The sequence below is a fragment of the Tenrec ecaudatus genome, chromosome 12 (assembly GCF_050624435.1).
Source record: "Tenrec ecaudatus isolate mTenEca1 chromosome 12, mTenEca1.hap1, whole genome shotgun sequence".
Lineage (NCBI taxonomy): Eukaryota > Metazoa > Chordata > Mammalia > Afrosoricida > Tenrecidae > Tenrec > Tenrec ecaudatus.
Genome location: NC_134541.1, coordinates 96,556,559 through 96,578,034, shown reverse-complemented (window position 1 = coordinate 96,578,034; position 21,476 = coordinate 96,556,559). Strand labels below are relative to the sequence as shown.

General features: G+C 47.3%; 1 pseudogene; it reads right to left on the bottom strand.

The window, feature by feature from the left end:
- Positions 1-1,695: 1,695 nt before the first annotated feature.
- Positions 1,696-18,020, bottom strand: LOC142422761 (nuclear receptor subfamily 2 group F member 6 pseudogene; annotated as a pseudogene).
- Between the last annotated feature and the right edge of the window lie 3,456 nt (positions 18,021-21,476).

The window sequence follows — 21,476 nt, the reverse complement described above, 5'->3', positions numbered from 1 at the left end:
CATCCTCTGTGCTACAAAACACAAGAGCAGAAAGGTCAAACCAAGGGCAGCTCCCCTAACAAAAGACCAGGTTTTCTTCTCTCATGAAGAATTACAGTCTCAGAACCCACAGGAGCAGGTCTACTCTGTCCTGTAGGGTCCCCATGCGTCCAAATGACTGAGTTTGGGATGTGTGCCGATAATGGTGCTTAGGCTGTATCTGGAGCAAGACACCGCTGCATGGGCCCAGGAAACACCTCCCACGGTTTATGGCCTCCAGACCTCTACCTAGACTTAACTCATAGCAAGTCCCCAAAGCGAAGCCCAGATGTTGGGCCAGGAACAGCTATGCTCTACCCCCCAAAAATATTCTAGAATTCCTTAATTGTGCAGACAGAAACCTGCAGACTATGTGTCAGGATCGTTATAAAGGTTGTGCGATTATTGTGCAAGGAACATAAACTCTGATAAGTCTCAGTTTATTGATATGGCCCACTCAGCACAGATTCTCTGTCCAGTATTGGAGCTTGCGGGGTTGATGTAGTCATTCATTGGTTGGCCATCTACAGTAAGTCAAGCAGACGTATCAGACCTACAGTAGCATTCCCTAGGAGAGGGATCCAAAGGCTCAGGGAAAATGGCATGGGAGAGTGGACTTCTCAGAATAAAGCCATGGACGCAAAATCTGAGAGCCATGAGGGCACGCCTGTGAGCAGAACTGTAAGGAGCACATTTATGGAAGCAGCCCCAGCAGGGGGTCTGCAAAGGGAAAGCAAACAATTAAGCTGAGTGTGGTTTTCTGTTTGTTTGTTTTCCTTCATCAAACCTCTGCAGGCATAAGGCAACGTGACAACATATATGAAACTTTAAAAGAAATAACTGCCAAGCAAGGATCTTAAATCCAGCAAAATATGAAGAAGACATAAGGGCATTTTCAGTCAAGGAGAATTCCAGAAATCCAAAGCAGCGGAATGAGTTATAAAAAAATACGAAGGCTATTCTATGGATGGAGAATCACAAGGAAGAGCAAATATAAACCTGAGATCAATGAGCAAGGCAGTCCCCACCAGACAGTAACCAAGGGGAAGCAGTTCTGCAAATATGACACAAGACTGAAAAGAGAGAGCTACAGATATCAATCTGCAATGGAGACAAACACGAAGCAAATAGGGGGAGAAAAGTACATGCAAAGAAACTGTATGGAGAGGAAGGCAAGCAGTACACAAGAGAAACATGACCATCTTACACTAGATAAGAAAATAACTATCAAGGGAATGTCGTAAGAAATAGGAAAGAAACCCCATCAAAATGAAGAAAACCACAAAAGCCAACTCAGTAGTAAAATAACATCAAACCAAGAAGGACAAGAAAATCCACAAGCACAAGGAATCCAGCACAGAAATTTATGTAAAACCAACTTACATAGACATCCTCTCCAAATGACTTCAGGTGCCTATCCAGGTGCAGAACGCAAGTCAGCACCGCCGAGGCATGTGCTTGCTGTGCCTGAAATAAACCTTCCAGGCTTGTAAGGCTCTGAAGTCCAGTAGCCTCCGAGTCAAATTGTAACCAGGGTCACTAAGGGCTACTGCATATTACATAATGATCTTTCGCCCTAGTCATGGTTCTGGTTAGCCACTTGGGGAGGCTGTCCCTATCCTTGGCCTGGGGACCCCGAGCATCTGTGTCGCTGGAGGTCGGTCACTGGCCGGAGCCCTAAGGCCAGTTGAAAGTACTCCCCGAGAGCAGCATGTCTCGGATCAGCGTCTCAACGGGTGTCTTGCCCACCAGGCGCATGAAGAACAGCTGAGAGATGAGTGAGGCTGGGACGGCGCGCAGGGCAGGCAGACGCAGCAGCAGGCGGCCGAAGCACTGGGGCTGGGCTGGGTACTGGGTCAGCATGTACTCGGTCAGGGCCACCTGCGCCTTCTCCTGCAGCCTCTCCACGTGTGCTGGGTCTGAGAGGCCACAGGCATCAAGAGTAAAGAGCGCGATGGCCTTGAGGCAGCCATACTCCGCCGAGTCCACCTGCAGGCGGCCCAGCTTGTCCACTTGCTCCTGGAAGGCGCGCACCTGGTCCATGAAGGCCACCGCCCGCTCGGCGGCCAAGGGAGCGGTGTGCAGCCCGGCTGCGGCCAGCAGAGTCGCAGGTACAGGGGCAGGGCGGCCTCCGCCGCGTTCAGCAGGAACAGCTTGCTCCAGCTGAGCCGCAGCAGGGCCACCTGGTCGGCCACGGGCAGCTCGGGGAAGAAGGGCGCGTGGCGCGCCCACTCCACGGTGCTGAAGAGCAGCCGCGCCGCCAGCTCCACACACGTTATCGATGCCCAGCACCGCGCCCGCGCCTCCCGGGCCGAAGGCGCTCGCCGCGCCCTTGCCAAAGTGGCCGGCCACCGCCAAGTAGGGCTTGGCGCGCAGCAGCTGTGCGATCAGCTCCCACACTGGCTGGCCAGGGAAGAGGTCTCCGCCCACCGCCTCCGCCAGCGCCAAGCCGGGGGGTGGGGGGGGGGGGCTGCTGGAAGACGCGGCGCCAGGACCTGGCGGCGAGTGGGGGCTGCGGCCGCGCTGCACGGCCTCTTTGCGCATGCCGACCGGAACACTTCTTGAGGCAACAGTACTGACACTGGTTCCGGTGGTGCTGGTCAATCTGGCAGTCACGGTTGGACCTGCAGGTGTAGCTGAGGTTGAGGAGTATGCTCCGCTTGAAGAAGCTCTTGCAGCCCTGGCAGGTGAGGACGCCCTAGTGCTTGCGCTCGCCTTGTCCCCGCACACCACACAGTCCACCTGCAGCCCCTGCAGCTCCTCGTCGCCCTGCTCGGCGTCGGTGGCGGCGCCCGGGGGCGAGGCCGAGTCCTCGGTGGCGCGCGGGTAGCCACCCACCTTGTCCACGCCATTCGCGTCTCCACCGCCGCCAGGGCCGCCCCAGCCTCCGGCCACCATGGCCATAGCCCCCGGGCCGCGGGTCCGGGGCGCCCCCGCTGCGCGTCGCTCTGGGGGTACCTTTCTCGGCCCAGGGGTCGCTAGCCGGCGCGCATCCGGTCCCGACGCACGGGGGCTCCCGCGGAACCCCCCAAAAAAGTTTTGCAGCACCAACTTCTGCGGCCGGTGTGCGCGCCGGCGGAACTGGTCGGGCCGGTTGCAGGCCAACTTTCCCACGCGGGCGGCGAGGCCCGGGGCCGGGGGAGGCGCACTGGCGTTGAGGCCCGGTGGCCCCGGGGGCAGGAGCCCGGCCGCCCAGGGGCTCCGGCGGGGGCGCGCGGGCCATGGGCCGGCCCGAGCCGCGGCGGAGGCCACAGCCAACTTCGCGGGCCGCCCCGCGTACTCCTGAGGCTGGGGCCAAACTTTGGCCACAAGTTGCGCGGGCGGCCGCGGCGCGGGGAAGGGGCGGCGGGCGCGCGCCGGGGCCTGACGCTGCGCCTCCCAGGAACCCCTGCGCCCCTTGCCGCCGCTGCCGCCGCTCGCGGCCTGCAGGTCAGCGTGCCTCGCGCTCCCAGCCGCCGCTGGCCTGGGCCTGCGCAGGGACAGAGCCTCGCTCTCACGCCGCCCTCGCCACTGCCTCCGCCGCCCCTGCGCCTGGCCTGGCGCTGCAGCCAGTTTGACAAATATGGATTTCTCTTTTTTCTTTTAAACGTTTTATTAGGGGCTCATACAACTCTTACCACAGTCCATACATATACATACATCAATTGTGTAAAGCACATCTGTACATTCTTTGCCCTAATCATTTTCTTTTCTTTCTTTTTTTTCCTTTTCTTTTTTTACATTTTATTAGGGACTCATACAACTCTTAACACAATCCATACATATACATACATCAATTGTATAAAGCACATGCATACATTCCCCGCCCCAATCATTCTCAAAGCATTTGCTCTCCACTTAGGCCCTTGGCATCAGGTCCTTTTTTTTCCCTCCTCCCTCCCCTTTCCCCCCTCCCTCATGTGCCCTTTGTAATTTATACATCGTTATTTTGTCATATCTTGCTCTATCCCAAGTCTCCCTTCCCACATTTTCTGCAGTCCCTCTCCCAGGGAGGAGGTCACATGTGGATCCTTGTAATCAGTTCCCCCTTCCAACCCACTCACCCTATACTCTCCCGGCATCATCCCTCACACCCTTGGTCCTGAAGATATCATCCACCCTGGATTCCCTGTGCCTCCAGCCCTCATATTACCAATGTACAACCTCTGCCCTATCCAGCCCTCTAAGGTAGAATTCGGATCATGGTAGTTGGGGGGAGGAAGCATCCAGAATCTGGGGGAAAGCTTTGCTCTTCATCGGCACTACCTCGCACCCTGACTGACCCATCTCCTCTCCTAAACCCCTCTCTGAGGGGATCTCCAGTGGCCGACGCTTGGGCCTTGGGTCTCCACTCTGCACTTCCCCCTTCATTCATTATGGTATATATATATATATATATATATATATATATATATATATATATATATATATATATATATATATATATACACACACACACACACACGCACCCATATTCTTTTTTTTTTTGCATGATGCCTTATACCTGGTCCCTTTGGCACCAAATATGGATTTCTTAAATTGGTTTTCCAACCTATTTAGTCTTGACGGGGATACGTCTACTACCCGTACTAATCCATGGTCTGAAATAGCAAAGATAATATTAAAGTAGCACCTAAAGTAGATGACATGCTGGATAAAGGAGATGCTCTTGGCAATCGTATATTTGATATTTTCCAGGAGTTTTGTGAAAATGACAAGTATAGCGAAGCTGGTTGGCTGGTCCTTCATACGATGGAAAGTGTTATTAAGGAGAGGGATGATCTCAGAGCCTCAAAAGCACGCCTCACATGCAGACTAACAGATTTGAAAACTTCCATCTGTGCTACAAAGGAGAGCCTTCTCTCCTCTAGTAAAAGAGCTGACATTGCTGAGAACCAGGTCCAGAGTCTCATTATACGAGTGGCTGAATGACAACGGCAGCTGAATTGCAGATCTAGAGTAGTGTCTGAAACCAAAGTAAGGGCATTCATTGGGAAAAGTTGGGACCCTGAAACATGGGATGGGAACATAGGGGCTGATGATCCGGAAGTAGAGGATATTGAGCCCTTAGAAACACCTGAGCAGATTAGCCAAACGATTCAAGTTGATAGGCCAGGTGGGGCTGCATCAGTAGCATTACCTGAGGAAGATGCCTCACAAGGTATTGCTGAGAGCACCCAGGAAACACCCTCAGCACCCATTATTTCCACTAGACCTGTCACTAAAATGAAGTCTCAGAAACCTCCTAAAGGTGAGGTTGAGAAGATTATCCAAGAAGAAGTGCGCTACACACATAAAGACCTGCTTGAGTTCTCAAATACGTACAAGCAAAAGCCTGGAGAATACCCCTGGGAATGGTTACTCAAGGTGTGGGATACTGGTGCACGAAATGTAATATTAGACCAGTCTGAGTTTCTGGATATGGGACCCCTAAGCACAGACTCTTCTTTCAATGTCTCTGCAAGACAGGCTAAAAAAGGATCTAAGTCTTTATTTGGTTAGTTCAATGAAGCATGGACTGCCAGATGGCCTAGATTAGACCAACTTGAAGACCCTGACCTGCCTTGGTACACTGTAGAGGAAGGCATCCAAAAGCTTAGAGAAATTGGTATGTTAGAATGGATCTATCAAGATATTCCCATAGATCGAAAAAGGGGGTGACCTGAAGACATACCCTTTACCATAACCATAAGGAACAAGTTTGTGAAGTGGGCCCCAGCATCTCTTAAGACTCCTGTAATTGCTATTCTATGTGCACCAGGATTAACAGTGGGCACTGCCCGAAGCGAACTCCGACATTTGCCCACAATGGGGCTGATTGGTCCCCGTGATGGTAGAGGGCAGGTGTCAACACTGGATCCACGGAGACAGGGTGGGCGTGGTTATAATAGACAACGAGTTTTCAATAACAATCAAAGCAACCTGTCTCGTGTGGAATTATGGCATTGGCTACTTAGCCGCAGTGTCCCTAGGAATGAAATAGATGGGAAGCCTACTAAATATTTACGTGATCTGTACAGGTAAAAGAATGGTAGATCAGGTGAACAGCAGAATAGACAGTCACGATCGCTCAATCAATTCCCAGACCTGAGCCAGTTTACAGACCCACAACCCCTTGAATGAAGGGGAGGCCGGGTCCCTTGTAAGGAGGATCCTGCTACATCACTGAAGGTTTATACTGTTAGTCTTCCTTCTAGCCTTCCCCAAAGGGACCTGCGGCCTTTCACAAGCGTGACTGTTCATTGGGGGAAAGGAAATAATCAAACTTTTCGGGGATTACTAGACACCGGCTCAGAACTGACACTAATTCCAGGAGACCCAAAATGTTTCAAAGGCCCACCAATCAGAGTGGGGGCTTATGGAGGTCAAGCTATCAATGGAGTTTTAGCTCAAGTACGCCTCACTGTGGGTCCAGTGGGCCCCGGGACCCATCCTGTGGTTATTTCCCCAGTTCCAGAATGCATCATTGGAATAGACATACTTAGTAACTGGCAGAACCCCCATATCGGATCCCTAAAATGTGGAATAAGGGCTATCATGGTAGGAAAGGCCAAGTGGACACCATTAGAATTGCCATTACCTAGGAAAAGAGTAAACCAAGAGCAATACCGCATGCCTGGAGGGATTGCAGAGATCAGTGCCACCATCAAAGACTTGAAAGATGCAGGGGTGGTGATTCCTACTACCTCCCCCATTTAATTCACCAATTTGGCCTGTAACGAAGACAGATGGATCCTGGAGAATGACAGTGTATTATCGTCAGCTCCAATTGCAGCTGCTGGCCCAGATGTGATTACATTGCTTGAGCAAATTAATACTTCTCCTGGTACATGGTATGCAGCTATTGATCTGGCTAATGCCTTCTTCTCCATACCAGTCTCAAAGGCCCACCAGAAGCAGTTTGCCTTCACCTGGCAAGGGCAACAATATACTTTCACAACTCTCCCCCAGGAGTACATCAACTCTTCTGCCCTGTGCCATAATTTAGTCCGAAGGGACCTTGACCACCTGTCTATTCCACAGCATGTCACACTGGTCCATTATATTGATGACATTATGCTGATTGGACGCACTCAGGAGGATGTATCAAAGACTCTAAATTCATTGGTACAATATCTGCGTACAAGGGGTTGGGAAATTAACCCAACAAAGATTCAGGTACCCTCCACATCAGTACAATTTCTAGGGGTCCAGTGGTGTGGGGCATGTCGAGATATTCCTACTAAAGTGAAGGATAAGCTATTACATTTAGCTCCCCCAACGACTAAAAAAGAGGCACAACGCCTAGTGGGCCTCTTCAGATTTTGGAGGCAACATATTCCTCACTTGGGTGTTCTACTTCGACCTATTTATCAAGTGACACGAAAAGCCTCCATTTTTGAGTGGGGCCCAGAACAAGAAAAGGCTCTTCAACAAGTGCAGGCTGCCGTGCAAGCTGCTTTGCCACTGGGACCATATGATCCAGCTGACCCAATGGTGCTAGAGGTGTCAGTTGTAGATCAAGATGCATTGTGCAGTCTTTGGCAGACCCTTATTCGTGAATCACAGCGTAGATAGACCATTGGGATTTTGGAGTAAAGTCTTGCCATCCTCTGCAAGCAACTACTCCCCCTTTGAAAAACAGCTGTTGGCCTGTTACTGGGCCTGGCTGGAGACTGAAGGCCTCACCATGGGCCACCAAGTCACCATGAGGCCTGAATTACCTATCATGAAGTGGCTATTGTCTGACCCACGTAATCATAAAGTTGGATGTGCGCAGCAACACTCCCTTGTTAAATGGAAGTGGTATATACGAGATCGGGCCAAAGCAGGACCTGAAGGAACAAGTAAGCTGCAAGAAGAAGTGGCCCAAATGCCAACAGTCTCCACTCCTGTTACATTGCCTCCGTTCTCCCAGTCTGCACCTATGGCCTCCTGGGGAGTTCCTTACCATACTTTAAGTGAAGACCAAAAAAGTCATGCTTGGTTTACGGTCGGCTCTGCACGATATGCAGGTGCCACTCATAAGTGGACAGCAGCAGCACTACAGCCCTTTTCTGGGATCTCCGTAAAGGACAGTGGTGAAGGGATATCTTCCCAATGGGCAGAACTTCGAGCAGTGCACCTGGCCGTTCAATTTGCATATAAGGAAAAATGACCAGATGTGAGATTATATACTGATTCATGGGCAGTGGCTAATGGCTTGGCTGAATGGTCAGGGAATTGGAAGGACCATGATTGGAAAATTGGTGACAAGGAGGTATGTGGATAGACTTCTCTGAATGGGCCAAGAAAGTAAAGTTAATTGTATCTCACGTGAATGCTCACCAAAGGATTACCTCTGAAGAGGAGGACTTTAATAATCAAGTGGATAAGATGACACACGCTGTGGAGACTGGTCCTCCTCTTTCCTCTGCCACCCCTGTTATCGCCCAATGGGCACATGAACAAAGTGCACATGGCGGCAGGGATGGAGGTTATGCATGGGCACAGCAACATGGACTTCCACTCACCAAGGCTGACTTGGCCACTGCCACTGCTGAGTGTCCATTTGCCAGCAACAGAAACCAATATTACGTTCAAGAGATGGGACAATTCCTCGGGGAGATCAACCAGCAAGTAGGTGGCAGGTTGATTCCATAGGACCACTTCCATCATGGAGGGGACAGCGTTTTGTTCTTACTGGAATAGACACCTACTCTCGATATGGATTTGCCTTCCCTGCACGTGATGCTTCTGCCAAAACTACTATTTGTGGACTCAAAGAATGCCTCATGCACCGGCATGGCATCCCACATAGTTTTGTTCAGATCAAGGAGCTCACTTCACAGCAAATCCAGTGTGGCAATGGGCCCATTCCCATGGAATCCACTGGCCGTATCATGTTCCTCATCATCCTGAAGCTGCCAGCTTGATGGAACGATGGAATGGGCTCCTAAAGACGCAATTACGACGCCAAGTAGGTGGCAACAACTTGCGGGGCTTCCTGATCTCCAGGAAGCTGTATACGCTCTAAACCAGCGGCCAATATATGGTGCTGTGTCTCCAAGAGCCAGAATTCATGGGTCCAGGAACCAAGGGGTGGAAGCTGGAGTGGCACCACTCACTATTACTCCTAGTGATCCCCTTGAAGCATGTTTGCTTCCTGTCCCAACAACCCTGTGTTCCTCAGGCCTGGAGGTCCTGGTCCTGAAGAAAGGAACTCTCCCACCTGGAAACACAGCACGGATTCCACTGAAGTGGCAGCTGAGAATGCCCCCTGGCCACTTTGGACTTCTCATGCCTTTGGATCAACAGGTCAGGAAGAGTGTCACTGTACTAAGTGGTGTGATTGATCCTGATAACAGAGTTAACAGGACAATGCTACAAATGGCAAAAGAAACGAAATAACAAACAATTAGGGCAGACGTGAATAACTTGGAAAACGTGAAAACAATGCAAACAAATCAATGCAGTAAAATAGTTGTTTCTTTGAACAGATTAACAGAATAGGTAGGCCACTGCAAACCTAACCAAAGAAAGAAAGGAACATATAACAATAGTCACGCCACTGAGGGATAAAACAGGGAAAACTACAATGGGCTCTAATGATATTTAAAGCTGAATTGTATAGTACTATGAGTACCGTTACACCAATGAATTCAACATCCTGGAAGACATGGACAAATACCCTCCCAGATGGACCACAAGCAACTCAACAGACTCAGAGAAATAGAGAAAATAGACAAGGTTATCAAGAAAATGTCAACTAAAATATCCCCTGGGCCAGATGGCTTCACAGGAAAATGCTGGCAAGCATTCAGGCAAGAGCTGACAACAATCCTACACAAATGGCCAACTCCCAAATTTTCTCTATGAATCTAGCAGATTACCGATAGTTAAAGTGGGGAAGGATCCACAAGGATTGAGAATGACATTCTGATCTTTCTAATGAACATTGATTCAAAATCCTTAACACAATACTGGTCAATATAATTCAAAATATGATAAAACGAATAATTCTCCATGAACAAGTGGGATTCATTCCAAGGATGCATGGAGGTTTCAACATCTGCAAGTCCATTAGCCTTATTCAGGGTATTGGTAAGAAAGAGGAATAAAACCACATGATAATATCAATACACACAGAAAAAACATTCAATATCATCCAGCACCCGTTCCTGTTTAACACATTACAAAGATCGGAATGGAAGGGAAATTCTTCAAGATAATATAAAAATTCTTCAAATTTGCCCTCTACAACAAGCTATATATGAAGCTACAGATGAAAAGTTAACACCAAAAGTTGTATTCAGTGGAAAAAAGACAAAGGAATCGCGCTGAAAATGTCAACCAGGCAAGATGCCCCTTGCACCCTCTTCTATTTAACAACATTCTGGGGTTCCTAGTTAACAACATAAGGGAAAGGAAAGAGATCAGTGGTATACATCTGAGGAAAAAGAGGTGAAATTATCTTTATTCTCAGGTGATATAATTTTATAAACAGAAAACCCAAAAGCTCCACAAGGGGAGTGCAGGAAGTGATAGAGGAATATGGCAGAGTGGAAGCATACAAGATCAGCAAACAGAAGGCTATGGAACTACTATATCCATCAGAATAGTCCATGGAAGAGAAGATAAACAATTTAGTACCCTTCACAATAATACAGCACAAATTGAAGTTGGAAACAGAAAGACTTCTCCCAACAAATTGAAGTTGGAAACAGAAAGACTTCTCCCATTGTTTCGCCTAAATATATGGCAAACTTAGCTGCCTCCTACACGTGGTAAGTGACTATCCACTTGGAGGTCAACAGAAGTAGGTCAGAGGTTATTCTCCCTAAGGGTTATCAGCTATCTAGAGGAATCAGACTGCAGTCTGTCACACCCTAAGTAGGGCCCACCTCCTTCTGATAAGGGCAGTAGTAAATTGTTTTCTTGTAGGAAAGCCCAGGGAGGTCAAGGCCACTCAAGAGTGACCAAGGTAGGCCGCCATCATGAATGAATGGTTCGCCCTCCTTGTCACACGTATATCTCTAATTCCACCCTTTCCTGTCATGCCGTCACCCCAGCTCATCCGCTTGCTGTTCCGCTTATGCACATTGTATATCCCCCCCATTGATTGTATTGGCTATTGTACAACCCCTTTCTGTGATGTATGTCTCTACCTGCAATTAGGAGCCATGCATTCCCCCAAAGATATATAAGCCTTGGTTAGCAGTAAATCTCTCCTGCACTCTCTCCTGGCCTGTACCACCAAGAGGAGCTGAGATGATCATGCAACCATGAAATGTGTTTGACTCCATTATTTCAACATATCTTCTGTCTCTTCTTATTCTCTATGACTTGACTTTAGTCTTTACTTATTATCCCTGTATAATTGTGCCTACTGAACCCATGATGATGTGTTAAGGGCTGGATACGTTGACAAATTTAAATACCTAGGGGTATACCTAACCAAAAAGCCCAAAACGATTTGAATGTGGAGAACTACAGAACACTATTACAAGAAACCCCAAAGTGACCTCCAGAAATGGAAGGATATCCCATGGTCATACATCAGAACACGTAGTATAGCAAAGATTTCTGTCATGCCCAAGGTACTAGACAAATGTAATGGTACCCTACTACATGTACCAACATCCTTTGTCAATGAATTGGAAAACACTGACTAGCAATTTCATATGGAAAGAGAAGAAGGCCAGAATTCTCAGGGAACTCTTCAAGAAGAAGGATAAAGTCGAAGGACTTGCTTTACCTGACTTTAGCACCTACGATTGAACCACCATGGTGAAAACCGCATGGTACTGTTATAATGACAGATGTTCGGACCGATTGAATAGAACGAAAACCTAGAAATGAAATCATCAGCATAGAGACAACTGATCGTTGATAAGGACCCCAAAATTATCAAATGAGAAGCTGATGCCCTCTTCAACAAGTGTTACTAGAAAAACACCCAACACAAAAGGTAAGGCAAACAAATGGCGTGAAAGGTATTCACTTGGGGAAGGAAGAGGTGAAGCTATCGTTGTTTGAAGATGATATGATTTTATATATGGAAAATCCCAAAAGCACCTGAGGGGAGTGCAGGAAGTGAGAGGGGAACATCGCAGAGTGGCAGGTTACAACACCAACAAACAGAAGTGTATCAGACTGCAATACACATCGAATAAGACCACAGAAGAGGAGATACCAAAAGATGGTACCCTTGACAATAGCAAAGCACAAATGGAAATAACTAGGGCTATACCTGACTAAAAGAACAAAATATTTATATGAGGAAAGCTACAGAACACTATTACAAGAAAGCAAGGGTGAACTCAACCAATGGAAGGATAGCCCATGCTTATGGATTGGAAGTCTCAACCTAGTGAATATGCCAGTTTTGGCCAAGGCACTATCTAAGTTTAATGCAAAATCCCAATGAAATTACCCTCCTCTTTCTTCAAAGAAATGGAAAACCTGATTACCAACTCCTTATGGAGAGAGAAGAAGCCCCGAATTAGCCCAGAACTCCTCAAAAGGAAGGATACAGTGGGAGGGCTTCCTTTACCTGACTTTGGCATATGTTATACAACCACGGTGGTCAAATCCACATGGTATTGATACAATGACAGGTACGCAGACCAATGGAAAAGAACAACACGCAGGAATCAGATCATCAGCATACAGACAACTGATCTTTGATAAGGGCCCCCAAAATATCAAATGGGAAGCAGATGCCCTCTTCTACAAGTGGTGCTGGAAAAAATGGAGATCTACCTGTGGAAAAATGAAGTAAGACCTTTATCTCACTCCATGCAAAGGGATCAACTCAAGGTAGACCACCGAGCTCAAGGTAAAATCCTAAACAATTAGGGCCATCAATGAGGGAAAAGGACACACCTGAGAACTTTGGGGCAGGAAATACTTAGGCTATCAGAAATAGGGAAGGACATACATACAGAGGAGTCACCAATTGAGAAATGGTATATACTGAAGATAAGACACCTATGTACATCGAAATAATTCACCAAGAGGGTACTAAGGCAGTCCACGCACTGGGAAAACATCTTTAGCAATGACAAATCAGACAAAGGCCTCATTACTAAAATCTACACTATTCTGCTAGTTTCCCAAAAGAGAAAAACCTATTTCCCACTGAGGAGGTGGGCAAAGGACCTGAACAGAAGTTTCACAGGGGGCAAAAATCAGAATGGCCAACAAACATATGAGAAAATGTTCCCGATCTTTAGCCATAAGAGAAATGCAAATGAAAACAACAATGAGGTACCACCTAATGCCTTCAAAGAAAGCCCAATTCAAAGAATCAGAAAGCAACAAGTGTTGGAGGGGCTGTGGTGAGATAGGAGCTATCATCCACTGCTGGTGAACCTGTAGGTATATACAGCCACGATGGCAATCCACTTGCTGATTTCTAAAGCAGATGGAAAATTACCTATCTTACGACCCAGAAATCCTCTAGTGGACATACACCCAGAGAGGCAAGGAACAAGCCACGGCCAGACAGCTGCGCTCTAATGTTCCTTGCGCCACAATTCACAAAGGCAAAGAGTTGGAAACAACCCAAATTTCCATCAACATACGAATGGATTAAAAAACCGTGGTACATAAATGTAATGGAGCACTACACATCACTAAGAAGTACTGATGAACGCAATAAGCACATCGCTGGATGATATGATGCTAAGTGAAGTAATCCACGCACAAGAGAACAAGTGCAACATGATTTCGCTGAGGTAAGCTTAAAAAATGCAAAAGGGGCATAGGGCAAGAGCAAATGTACACAAACGTTCCTGAGTGAGGTCCAGGTAGTATGGAATGGGACAGACCAAATCCAGGGGGTACATATGGTAGCCAACTGAAAAGGAAAAGGTAAAAATAAAAAGGAAAAAAAGGAGAAATGGATAGTGGAGAAAAGGGCACTGACCCACCCAAGGCGAGGGTATTGTTTATATCTCCATAGGGAAAGAGGGACCAGGCTTCATGCCGGTGCTCCAAGATGTGAATGCAATATACTGGCATGAAGCAGGGAACCAAGAGAAAGGTCTGAGGGCCAGGCCCCAATCCCTACTTCGTGGACAGCCACCCCTCCCAACAGAAGAATTTACATCAGAGGACCGCATTGAAGCTATAGCTCAGGGAGAGTGACATGTCTGATCAGAGCACTGGGGAGCAAATGACGGGCGAGGAAGAGAGAGTGGAGCACACCCTGGCCCACCAAGCCTTGAGGATGATATCCCCACTCAGAGCAGCCAATGCACAGAGAGGACCATATGGCTGGCCCCACTATGAGACACGACATCCCTCACTGACACATAGCCCTTCAGGGGACAACACTGGAGACAGTGGGGGATTTGTGCCCGATCTGACACCACCATACCGAGGCAAACTCTGGAGGAATGCAACAGAACAGCACGGGGAGCAGAACAAGGAAGTCCTGTGGAGTACCACAAACGACTTTTGGTCCAGTGCGTGTAACCCAATCAGACTCAACCAGAGAACACTCCTAAAGGTCAGCAAACAGGCCTTGAACCATTTACAGGCTTTCCCTTTTTTGTGTCATTGGCTTTTTGGTGGTGCCATAGTTTTGCTTCCTTTTGTCACTTTCTTTTGCTCTGTCTTGTTTTTTGTGTGCATATTATGATCTCCTCAGGTCTATGTCTAGAAGATAGGCTGGATAAACCATCTGGAGGGGAAAGCAATGGGACCAGTGTTCCCGGGGGTACATAGCAAAGGGGGAGGTGGAGGAAAGGAAGTGGTGTTAATCAACCGAGGGACAAGGGAACGACGAGTGATCCAAAATCAGTGTCGAGGCGTGTGTAAGAGGCCTGTTAGGACTTGATCAAGGGCAATGTAACCAAGAGGAATTACTGAAACCCAAAAGAAGGCTGAGCATGACAGTGGGACAAGAGGAAAGTAAAAGGAAATCAAGGAAAGAACTAGTAGGCAAAGGGCATTTATAAAGGTCTAAATACAGGCGTGTACATGTATAAATATATTTAAATATGTTGATGGGGAAATAGATCTATGTGCATATATTTACTTATAGGTTTAGTATTGAGGTAGCAGATGGACATTGATCCTCCACTCAAGTACTCCTCAGTTCAAGAACACTTTGTTCTATTAACTTGGCAGACCATGATGCTCACCTTCCCAACATGTTTGCTCAAGACAAATGTGTGCATAAGCAAAGGAGGTGAAGAAAGCTGATGGTGTCCAGCTTTCAAAAGATATAGCATCTGGGGTCTTAAAGGCTTGAACATAAACATCGGCCATGTAACTCGGAAGCCACAAAACCCTATGGAAGAAGCACACCAGCCTTTGTGACCACGAGGTGAAGACAGAATAAGATACCAGGCATCAAAAACCAAACTAATAACACAATGCAAATGATGGAATTCAGAGTGGAGATCCAAAGCCCATCCAGAGACAAGTGGACATTCCCTCACACAAGGGTCACGGGAAAGAACAGGACAGCCAGGGTGCAGCATAACACCGAGAGAACACACAATGTTCCTTAGTTCTGTCATTCTTCCCCTCCACCTCACTCTCATGACCCGAGTTTCAACTCACAATCAAGCTACACTTGAGCATATGCCCTGGCGCAGATAAGATCTTTCGACATACTGAATCCAGAACTGGTCATCCATGTGGAACAGGAATGGGAGGTGCGATACCTGTTGGTAGGGGGAAGGTGGGAGGAGAAATGGGAGACGCTGGTAACCGACTACAGTGATGAATGTATAATCACCCCACCTCACAGCCACGGGGACAAACAACAGTAACTTGGGTGAAGGGAGACAGCGGGCACTGTAAGATATCAAAACAATAATCATTTAGCATTGATGAGGGTCCCATGAGGGTGGGAGAGTATGGAAAAAGGGGCAAAAAAGAGGAGCCGACGCCAAGGACTCAAAAAGAAAGAAACCGTTTAGAAAAGGATGATGTCTAAGTATGCACAAATGTTTCAGTACAACTGATGTATAGGTTGTTATGAGAGGTGTGACAGCCCCAAGAAAATGATTTATTTAAAAAATTGTAAAAAGCAGAGAAGGCAAGTGGACACGGGAAATATGGGTGCCGAGGCAGAAGGGGAACCAAAAACAAGCTGAAGAGGAATGTCCTTCACCCCGAGTAACAGAGAGAAATGGCCTGGAACTAAAGCTAATTGCCTGATTTTTATTTCTAGCTTCTTAAACATTGAGAAAATAAATTTGTTTGCTGAAGTCTTCCACATATGATCTTTCTATTATACAGACACTAGATAACCATGACACTCCATTTCCCCTTGAAATCTATTTCTTAAAATATAGATGGAGCGCATTTCCACTCCCCCCAAAAGTTGGTATAATGTGAAACATGTAGCCTATGTCATTGAACAACATGTGTAGAAATTGTTTAATCGGATCCTATTTTATTACGTAAACTCCCAAGAAAAGACAATTTATATATATAACAAACTCTGAGGAAAGCATGAGAATGTGGGAGAGTATCCCTGATAGGCACCCCAGAACCGGAGAAAACAAACAACAACAAAAATCCACAACGAAAATAATGCAAGAACGTCAGGAAGTGTTACGGAGTCGCTCCCACACAGACCACTGACCCACAAGCAGCTGCAAAGTAACAAAGCAAAACTTTATTACAGAAAGGCAAAAAGACAAATAGACAAGAAGACAACTCCGGATTTGGGCTACAGCATGGCCACACAGGGTCCAAAGCTGAAGCGTCTGGCCAAATTTTTCTTTCCCTTTTATACACTTAAAACCAGCAAGGCGAGGGGGGTAGAGCAAGGAATGGGAAAGGGTGTTTACACAAGATAACAGGGATGTGGGTAGTTCAGCATGTCCTGCTCAGCTTATCTTGGACCAGAAGATTTTGCAAAACTTCTTGCTCACATTTATGAGTAGATATTTGCAAGGTCACAGGGACTTGCTTTTCTAAAATAACATACCTCTCCTAGAATGGGGGGGTGGCACTTAAGCTTTTCAAAATGGAGTAACTTAAGACAAATTATTTAATTCTATTAAGCCTTAACATTCCCTCCTCTTCTAGTAACTAAATCAAATCCTTGATTCCCTAACTTTTTTATTTGCTAAAACCTGATAATTGGTTTTAAGAACCATCAACTTGATATCTTGTAGCGAGTTCTGATTAACTTGAGAAGGGCGTTGAAAGCACACGGGCCCACAGTGAGGGCAAGTACGAACAGAATAAGGGGCCCAGCAATGGCACTAAGTAAAGATGTGAGCCCGGGAGAGGCTGAAAACATCTGTTGATACCAGTTTTCTTGACTGGTTAGGGCCTTTCTTCTATCTTGCAGTTGTTTTTGGAGTTATATATTTTTTTAATTACACCGGAGTGATTTACATAAAAACAGCATGCTTCTTCTAATGCCATACACAAACCCCCTTGTTTAAGAAACAGCAAGTTTAGGCCTTTTCTATTTTGTAGCGCTATCGGCTAGGGAGCTTAGGGAGGTTTCAAGAGCAGTTACTGACTTTTCTAGAGCCTGGAGATCATGATTACCTTGCAGGCTGAGGGCAGTAAGTCAGCCCCTTCCTTTATTAGTGCTGTACTCCCAAGTGCGGTAGCCCCAGCAACCCCTAGTGCTAGCAAAACTGGGACTAGCACAGGCGCGCGTTTGAAACGTCCCGTGAAGTGGCGAGAGTCAAGATTAAGATGTTCACGCCCCCCTTCTCCTGAATGATAATACACCTGCGGAATGATGTGCGTTAAAATACAAAGGTTGTTAGTTAGTAAGGGAGCATACGCCCATGGGGTGTACATAGTCCTTGTCCCGAGATGTCTCCCAGCGTTAGTTTGGGTTCCTTCTTCCCAGCAACCTTTGCCGCAGTCGGGGTACTCAGGACAACAGGGTATGGTCCTTCCCAGCGTGGTTCTAGTTGACCTGGACTTAGTCTTTTTACCCACACTAGGTCGCCGGGGTTGAAGAGGGGTTTTCGGCTTTCCTCGTCGCGGGCCGGAGTCTGGTCGGACGGCACGTTGTTTCTGATTCGCTGGCGCTCTGCTTGCAAGGCCCGTAATGACTTAACCATGTTATGGTTTTTGATTTCGCTTAACACTTTACTTCCAATCTTAGGTAACAATGGGCGTGGAAACCCGTACATTATCTCAAATGGAGAATAACCATGCTTTTGAGGTGTACATCTCACCCGAAGCAAGGCAAAAGGTAGGAGGCTAACCCAATCTCCGCCAGTTTTTAACTTTCATTTAGTGAGAACTTCCTTAATTGTTCTATTTGCTCTTTCTCCCTGTCCAGAGCTTTGTGGTCGGTAACTACAATGCAACTTCCCATTGGTTTTTAGCACCCCAGTTGGTAATTTTGTTAAGTGGGCAGTAAACGCCAGGCCATTGTCAGATCCTATGAACATAGGGAGTCTGAATCTGGGAATCATTTCAAAGACTAACTTTTTAACTGCAATGAGGGCAGTTTCTCTCTTTGTGGGATAGGCCTCTGTCCAGCCAGAAAAAGCGTCCAGAAAAACAAGGAGATACCTGAAGTTGCCTGGTGCTCGTGGGAGTTCAGTCAAATCTACTTTCCAATGTTCACCTGGAGCTTTTCCTTGGTATCTTTGTCCTGGGTGATGAACTGGGACAGGGTTAGCATTTACCTGAGCACATACCGGGCACCTTGCAGCTTCACTTCTGGTTAGCTGGTACAGTCCTTTAATTACATAATCCTTGTGCAGGAGCTCTGCTAATTTTGGCCAGTTCTTGTTCAGCTTGTGAGTAATGGGGAGGCTCGAGGTTGTTAGAGGGTTCTAGCAGAGGCAGGATGGTTTTGGAGCTGGCTGCTTGGCGCGCAGCCTGATCAGCCAGTCTGTTGCCATTAGATACTTGGCTTGGTACTGGGTGATTCTGGAATTTGAGAGCCATCTGTCTGGAGGAGCCCGGAGGAGTTGCTCTACATTGTGAGGAGCAGTGATGACGAGGTTCTGGTCAAAAGTGAGCTTTGAGGCTTCTTTTACCATCAGGGCGGTGGCTGCAATTGCCCTCAAGCAGTTAGGCCATTCAGCAACTACTGGGTCGAGTCTTTTGGAGAGGTACGCTACGGGTCGTTTTTAGGGCCTGAGAGCCTGTACCAACACACAAGGTGAAAGGGCTTTTTGAGGTTAGAAAGGGCTAGGGCAGGAGCACTTACCAGTGCAGTCTTCAGCTTCTGGAAAGCCTTTTCTTCTACCTCTGTTCATATTAGTTCAGCCTTTGTTGCTCCAGTAGCTGCATAGAGTGGTTTGGCTAATTCTGCAAAACCCAGGATCCACAGGCAGCAATATCCTACTGCCCCTAGACATTCCCATACCTGTCTTTTGGTGGTGGGTTTGGGTATAGCTTGGATGGCCTGGATTCTGCTATTTGACAAAGTTTGATTGCCATCCTTTAACTTATACCCCAGGTAGGTGACGATTTTTGTACACAGCTGGGCCTTTTTGGCAGAAACTTTATAGCCTAGTTGGCTTATTGGGTATTGTTTTACTCGAATTGGAGTGGCAGAGCTTTGTAATTGAACTACAATGGGTGCCCGGTGTTTAGCCAGCCCCGGGGGATTTGTTTTTGCCCACACATTACGGATTGTGGCTTTCCATCTTTCCAGGAGTCCCCCAGGGTCTTGGTGTTTCTTTTCGGCGTCTGCTGCAAGGAAGAGGTGAGACTCTTCTGTAAGGTTTATTTGGGAGCGAAACAGAACCAGAGATCCAATTAAGAAAGTTTTAGAAGCAGGCTTTATTGAGAAGCTTGTGGGCGGGATCAGCAACTCAGGGCATTGAGTTATTGAAGCCGCGCAGAGGGACGTTTGAGTGGTGTTTTTATAACCCTTTCTGACAGGCACAGGGGGAAAAAAGGGGATAACAATGCTTACTCAAGGAATTGTAAGAAAAGGAAGTGATTGTAAAAATTTTCAGGGAGTTGAGGGGGAGTTGGGCAAACTGGCTGAGCAAGCGTCTAGAAGGTGGGCAAGCTGACTGAGCAAGCGTCCTGTTAGTAAAAATATGCTGGTTTTATTCAAGGGAGGGGGGGGGTAGGTACAGGGTAAGTTTCAAGAACTTAACATAGTTCCCAAATCAAAATGGAGTTACTTGTGCTAAGATCCTTCATCCCAGACTCCACCCTATAGGGAAAATGGACGATGTTGTCTTTCGGTAACTGCTTCATGGTGACCATGGACGACGATTTAAGGGGGAGGGGGGCTTTCTAAGGCGGAGTACTGGGATTCTAGGGTGGATGCACGATGGGGGAATTCATATCGAGGCTCCGGAGAGTTTCATATTGGGGTTCATGAGGCTGCAACATCATTTGGTGAACTGAAGCTTGGGTGATGTTGCAGAGCCTGTTTTGGAAAAACTGGATAAAACAAGGAGCAATTAAAAGTAAAAGTGTAAATAAAATTATGGGTCCTATTATGGGGGCTAAAATGGAGTACAGAGAAGTGCTCCACCAGGGAGAAGTTCCATCTGTTGTTGGCCTGGTGCTCTGTAACTCACGGCTTAGTTTGTTAAGGTTCTGTAGATTGGTTTCCACAATTCCCGACTCATTGATGTAATAACAGCATTCCTCCTGGAGGAAGAGGCAGGTTCCTCCCTTTTCTGCCGTGAGGAGGTCCAGAGCGCGGCGGTTCTGTAAGGTAACTTGAGCAACAGAAGTTATTTGTCTTTGTATGGAGGCTAAGGATTCTGCACAGATATCGAGTGTCGATTGGAAGCGTTCGGCTAACTGATTGGTTGTGGTGATGGAGTGTCCCAGGGCGCCGCCACTCAGTTCCACCGCGACTGCTGACGAAGCTAGGGAAAGGCCTACAACAACCGGGAGAAAAACTGCTCTTTTACTGCGGTGACTATGTGTCTGGGTGTCTCTGGTCTGGAATTCAGCTGGGGTGTAGACAGTGAGCTGCGGAACTAGAGTGACAGGTAGACACAAGAGGGCAGAACTGCTACCGATGTTAAGATGTTTGGTGAGTGTATAATTGCACCAGAAGAAAAATGCTGCTGGTGCTGTTATTGGCTGGGAGGGTGGCATTGTGGTGTTGCACAGTTGAGTGGATGCATTGGAGTAGCCAAAGGGCACCTGTGCGTACCCTGGTGTGAAGTACAGAGGGACATTGGGGATAATTATGGGTTGCATGGTGGAGACCTTAAGAGCAGATGACCAGCTGGCAACTGGGGCTGCTGCTAGAGGAGGGCATTCCAGGGCTGCACACATGAGGCAGGTGGAAAGGTTGCCTAATCCAGCAAGGTTGGCAATGGTCAGTCCCTGTTGCAATAGGGTGAGCCAGGAGAAGGGAGAATCGGAAGGTATAGAAATTTGGTTCATGAGTTGATGTTCCTGGATCTGAATATTACGGTGGATGGTGGATTGGACCTGGGCTAGCGACCTTTATATGAACAGTTTAGCATTAGGATATGTGCTGTGGGAGTTAAAATACCAGCCTCCCTTGACTGGTTTGGTCTACCTGTTGTTTTACGGGCCAGGGATGGTTAAGGGGAATTGTGTTCCTGACC